Source organism: Saimiri boliviensis, chromosome 8, assembly GCF_048565385.1.
Source record: "Saimiri boliviensis isolate mSaiBol1 chromosome 8, mSaiBol1.pri, whole genome shotgun sequence".
Taxonomy (NCBI): Eukaryota; Metazoa; Chordata; class Mammalia; order Primates; family Cebidae; genus Saimiri; species Saimiri boliviensis.
Window position 1 is genome coordinate 58,219,066 of NC_133456.1, and position 6,746 is coordinate 58,225,811.

A 6,746-nucleotide genomic window follows, 5' to 3' on the forward strand; every position below is an offset into this window, starting at 1 on the left:
AATCTAATGCCACTGCTGATCTGACAGGAGGTGGAGCTCAGGCCATAATGCGAATGACAGGGAACTGCTGTAAATACAGAGGAAGATTCACTTGCTCACCTGCTGCTCACCTCCTACTGTGTGGTCCAGTTCCTGACAGGCCATGGACTGGTATTTGTCTGTGGTCTGGGCATTTGGAACCCCTGCCTTAGAGGCTATATGGAAGCTTAACAGAAAACTCTGATGCTCAAGTTCAAATTCCTGAGGTTGTATCCCAGCATAACTATTTCCTGCTATGTGACCTTGGCCAATATTAAACTTCTTGAAGTCTCAATTTCCTCATCAATAAAAAATAAGGAAAATAAAAGTGCCTACATCAAAAGGATATGATGACACCAAAATGAAAAAAAAAATATGTAAGTCTTCTGACAAAGCTTGTAACCCTGACTGGGAGGAAGATTTGCTTATTTACCTCCATTTTACGTATTAGAAAACAAAAGCTCAGGGAGATGAAATAATCTGCAAGTCCATTTTCTGACAGAGCTAAAATTCATATCAGGTCTATCTGACTCCTGAGATTGTCTCATAACCACCATATACATTTTCTTTGGATAAATTGCTTCAATCTTGAATCCTGAAAATTACTTCTTGAGTCTTGAAAACCAGCTTATTTAGGTTATTTGTGTGTTTGTCATCCCAGGATAGTTTTCAACATATAGAATGTGCTATTTCTGAATTCCCTGAAATTGTTGCAACAAATTCTGTTGTAAACAGTAGTCCCTTGGATCATGGGTGATTAACCTTCCCACAAACCTGGCAGCTGACAAAAATGTACCTTTGGTTTGCAAGACTGAGGCCCAGACAAAGTAGAATCACAGAAGACAGAGCCAGGGTCAATAGACGCTGTTAGTGGAAAAGTATTTAAAACTGTGACTTTTGCCTATTTCTTTTCTATGGCCAAAGGTGGCGCCTACTTTGTACAGGTTGCATAGTGATTGCCTGACCTTCTGTATAGATATACTTTTGGCATCAGGAGTAAGATTAGCTGCCTTTTGCCTTTCCATTGAAGCCTGTAACCTCTGAGACTCTGACTCTTACTCCTAGGCTAATAGACTATGCCACCTTCAATGAGTTTCCGTTTTCTTTGTTCCTTTTCTATAAGCTGATTCAGAAACCAACTTGTAGTTTGTGATAAGAATATTGAAACCTTAACTAGGATATTACATTCAACCCCACAAGGAAAGTCTACTTCAGTGGAATTATAATGAATTGCTTTCATTTTACACCATTTTAAGTCCCAATGACTTTAACAAGGGGGTTATTGAAAGTAAATGCCATTTTATTGCTTATCCTGAAGAGGTGGCAATTAAGATGTTGTCAAGTTAGTGAACTTTACAACTCTTAGAATTTCTCAAGTTTCTCAAGTGCATAGAAAAATGAAGCCAATGTTAACACTGCTGGTGATGGACCAAGAACCACTATCTTTCTTTCCTCTTTTTTTTTTTTTTTTTTTTTTTTTGACAGGGTTTTGCTCTGTCACCCAGGCTGGAGTGTAGTGGTACAATCTTGGCTCACTCAAGCTTTGATCTTCCGGACTCAGGCCATTTCCTACCTCAGCCTCTGGAGTAGCTAGGAATACAGACATGTGCCACCATGCCTGGCTAAGTTTTACATTTTTTGCAGAGATGGGGTTTCACCACATTGCCCAGGCTGGTCTTGAACTCCTCTGCTCAAGCTATCCTCCTGCCTCAGCCTCTTAAAGTGCAGGGATTACAGGCATGAGACTCTGAGCTTGGCTGATCAGCTATCTTTCATAGGAAAAAAATCCATCCCAATCATCTAGGAAAAATCTCCATCAGCAGAATTAAGAGAGCATCATAAAAATGTTGTGAGATTTTTGTTGGGTTATTCCACTGTTATCTAAGCATTCTTGGTGAAAGCTGAATGGAAAAGCAAGGACCTGATCTCAGTGTTTTTACTTGTGGGATTGTGGTCTTTGGAGATGAGGGTTTGATAAAAGAGAATTCTAAAGTAACCCATGTAGAAGCCAATAAGCCATACAGGCTCTTTCCATTGTTTCTACTTCGTAATTAATTTATTCCTCATATTTTTCCTGAAGCAATTTATAGAAACCTTAAATACAAGAGGCATGTCAATATAGGGTTATAAGCCTGAATTTTGCTGTCTGATAGATTGAGGTCTGGTCCTAAATATAGCATTATTTTAGCTTTGTGACATCAAACAAATGATTAATCTCTCAAAGTCTTGTTTACACATCTGTAAAATGGAGCAATGCATAGTACTTAAATTATATTAGCTGTTTGAGTACTTAAAGAGTTTAAGTTAGTACCAAAGCAACTGCTATGCTGTTGCTCTTGATCATGATGGTAAGGATGATGATGATGAGTTGAGTTTTATATTTGTTATAATACTTTGCTTATATCTGTCTCTCACACTATATAGTGAGGGCTTTGAAGGGAGGAATGAATTGTATTTATGTTGGGCCTTTTAGAGACTGACACTGTTTCAGTTACTTTGGAGGCATCTAAAAATGTAAGACTAAATGGAAGGAAATGGAGCTTCAGAACTATCGAGTCCTAGTTGTCATTACTAATTATGCTGCTATTTGACATTGAGAAAGTCATTGACCTTGGTTTATCCACTTTTCCATATACAAGAAGAAGGTATTCTACCTACCCTTTAGGGATGCTATAAGAATGTATTTCACATTTAATGGCAAATTGTACCTTAATTTGTGAAGGATTAATATTTAATATTAATGAAGTTTATAGCCTTCCATTTCACTCCTTTCTTTGTAGTTGCAAAGTACTCACCAGCATAATGGAGCCTGAATGGAAGAATGTGAAGGCTGGGTCTTATGTCACACACATAGCAAATGAGTGAGAGCTTCAAAAATCAGAGAAGGGCTCTGTCTAGAAACAAAATGCATTCTGGGCAGTAAGGAAATTAATTGAGGCAATGAAGTGCACCAAACCTTCAACCCCAACCTATTAACTTCCAAGCTGTTAAATATTTTAGGTAACAATCACTTTTGCCTTTGCTTGGATTATCTGAATTTTAATTGCCTGTTTTCTATAGATTTTATGTGAAAAGCATTTAAAGTAAAATTTTACATCAAAAGGACCAGAGAGGAATACCACAAAATGATTATCATGTGTGAACAATGAGATTATAGATGATTTATTTGTTCTTTATTTCAAACTTGGTTTAAGTTAGCTCATTTAATGGCACAGAACAAAGTCATTCAGATCAAGAAAAGTGCATGAATGTTTATGGTCACTAGGCCAATGGGCTCTCTTGACAATCCGTTAACAGGCATCTTGACATCATTGTGGCTCACAGGAAATGGAGTTGAATGGGAAGCATCACTGCAGATCTGGGCAGTAAAAGATCCTGTATGCTCTGGCAATTCCCAGCTTCAGCTGCTTTCTTGGTCTTAACTTCTGGCATCTTTCCTTCTTCTGGTCCATTATCAACTAGCTGACATTCAGCCTTGATTTTTTTACTCTCCCTCAGCTTCTGTTTCCTTATGATTCATAAATTCAACACATTCACCATGTATCTTGTTAACGTCCCTCCTGACCTGTGTACTACCTCAAGAGCCTCTTTTTCCTTTGCATTCATTCAAATTCAGACATCGCTGCAAAGTTTCTTCTTTCCTTATTTCCCTACTTAAACATCAGAGAGTGAGAATCTTAATGGATCAACTCATTTCTCTGTAGGCAGTGCTATTCATGCCAGTATGCCACATGGGCTCCTGGCTAGCTAGTTGGCTGGGTACTCTCCATCTTGGAGGTGATCAAAGATGTGATGTGGTAGGTACACTACCTGGCTGTCTAGAGCCATCCCTAAGTAGGTACTATGAGCCAGGAGGTTTCCCTAATTGAGGAATGCAAGTGTGGCAGGCACCTCTCTAGAGGAGTTGTGCTATTTTTATATGTTTAAAATATATATTTAGTGTTGGAAATAGACTATTAGAAGAATTGTGTTCACATACAGCTTAGACAGCATAATAATTTATCTTTATGTATGTCTTTGTTATATCGATAGCTCTTTTCCGCCGCATTTTTATGCTGCCATACCTTTGCTTGTATTATATCTTGTCCTTAGAAGGTCAGTCCAAAACATTTCTCTGCCAGAATGCCTCCAACATTCAGGTTTCACCTCTAACCTTTAGTCTTGTCTCCTTTAAAAAATTAGTCGCCATGCTTCAGTGGGTATTGGCTGCCTTCTCTCCTATACGCTTTAGTTCTTTGTACTTCTATTGTAGCACTTAGAAATATCTGTCCTATGTTAGAGTCACTGCTGCATGTACTTGCCTCCCCATTGTAATGCAAACTCTAGGTCATAAAATTTTTTTCTCATTATCTATGCATCATTAGCACACTATAAACATATGTATTCAAATGAAACACTTTGGAGTTACAATACAAGAATGATAAAATGGACTCACAATAGGATTTCTCACCTACTGTATTTCAGGGACTTTCTCACTTAACCCTTTTTATAATTCCTGAGAGTAAGGCATTGCTATCTTTATTTTATAGACAGCAGGTAATAAGTCTAAACTCAGTAACTATTAAAGGGAATCTGTGGTTAAAGAAATCTGGAGACATGCAGTTAAAGAAAGTTAAGTTTTCTCTCCAGCAGGACTTATTAAGTCCTTAATTGTGAAACACCTATTAGAAACCTTTACAGATACACAGTATACAACATTTCCTAACTTGCTAGATTATGATTGCATAATTTGAGGAGTCGCTTGTAAGGGCTAGTACACAAAGGAGCACATCTTGAGCATGCCAAGGTGAATGATAATGCCTAAAGTGGGCATTTCAGCGGTTCTCCTGGAGATTAAATGTGACTGTAATATCAAACATGACAGAGTTTCTTGGAACATTGTCAAATATGGCTCTTCATGGCTATCATCACTCCTGATCTTCATAAGAGACTGAAGATCAAGCTGCTGCCTTCTTTAGAGCTTCGAAGTGGCTTTTATTTGTTTTTGATTTTTATCCACTCCAAAGAGTATATCTGCCTATTCCAATAATCCAAGTTCCTGTCACATATTTAGAAATCACTGAAACTATGAAGTCATTCAGAGAGTAGGGAATGGATATTCTTTAGTTGAGTGGCTTTCCAATATACTCCCTCAAAGTGAGGACACTGTTATTCTTCTGAAGCCTTTCCCCAAATTTCTTTCCAGAATTCATGTAGTGAATCTGCAGCACAATATCCAGCCATGTTGAACAGGTGTGCCCAACATAGAAGGTTCGAGCCACGGATCTGCATCTTTATTGCAGAAGCTAACCACTCAGTATTTTGGTGTTTTAGAAAATCAACATCTGATGCTTAATGAGCCCACTATTCTCCCTTCTGCCTGAAGGAATTGTCTCTGTTTACATAAAATCAGCCCATTTGTAAATATTAATACTAAAATGGGCAGTTATTAACCAATCATCTGGAAGTGGAGAATTATCTGATGTTCTGATTTGACTAGTGGTCTAGGATGTAAACCACCTAGGGTCACTTCCTTTCCTTTCTCAAAGTGGTCTAGGGTCACAGACGCTTCCAGCATATTATCCAGGTTATTGAGGGCATTTTGTCATTGGGTTTATCCAGGAAAGCATCTAACCAATGTCAGGTGTCAGTAATTGTGTAGAGTCCAGGGTATCTTTGGGGCTTGTTGGAGACACAAGTGAATTTCTGGATAGCGCTTTACAGTTTGCAGAAGTTCTCTTCTTTCTCTTTGCCCACTAATTTAAGCAGCATGTGTATTTTGTACATATCAGTTGTCTGATTTTTGGAAGCATCTCTTATTGTTGCATGTTAAAACAGCATTCTTCCCTTTCATTTTTCTATTCTTATAAAATAAATATCTTATATAACTGTATAAAAACATTTTGACTATCATTTTTCCTTCTAATTTTAAAATCCATATCTGAATTACTGGGTTATTTTAAAAATATCTTTATTGTATAATGAGAATGAGGGGAAAGGAAGGTGAAATACCAAAACTTACTTTTAATGTAGTCTAAATGGTGTTGGCAGTCTTTACTAATAATAATGATTTTGAAGTTGTCAGACTTGTGTCCACACAGCCTATTGTGATATAAACCTATTTTCCCAGACTGTGGACTAGTGGAGAAGCATCCTTTGATGCTAATAGATAACAAAAGGCTTTAGGTAGTGTTCTCTTTAATCATTTACAAAAAGAATCTTTCCCCTTGATCAGAACCATTGAGGTTAACATAGGATGTTAGAGCATTATTCTCGTTGCAACATCATCGTTTTTTCAAAATGAAAAGGGTCTTCCACAAGACACCCCACGAATCCCAAGACAATAATTACATTCTTGGAACTGGAAATCTTGCATGTTTGCAGACATTTTAGAGTTTGGCATTTGTGGCTTATCGCACACTATGAAATATTTATGCGTTGTTTAAATAACCCTGCTTAGTTACCATTGGATACCTACTGTTGTACAGGAATTGCATTTAGAAAGGAATAGAATCTGATTTACAAAATCCATAAAGCTCTCATGCTCAGATACTTCAGTGGAAATCCTTTTGAGACAGTAGTTGAAAATGCTGGGAAATAGATGTTAATTTGGTTTGGGAGGATTTTTTTTGTTGTTGGTGGTTGTGGTGGTGAAAGAAAATAATGGCTGTCAGTATTTTCAATCTCAGTTAGAGGACATGAGGTTGCCAATGAAATTTGACTCTCTGTGCCAGACAGATTTTTAAAAA

The 6,746-nt window shown here is 37.5% G+C and overlaps 1 protein-coding gene across 2 annotated transcripts in view; it reads left to right on the forward strand.

The window, feature by feature from the left end:
• TAFA1 (TAFA chemokine like family member 1) overlaps positions 1 to 6,746 on the forward strand; it is a 568,772-nt gene that overhangs the window by 82,562 nt on the left and 479,464 nt on the right. The window lies entirely within an intron of this gene.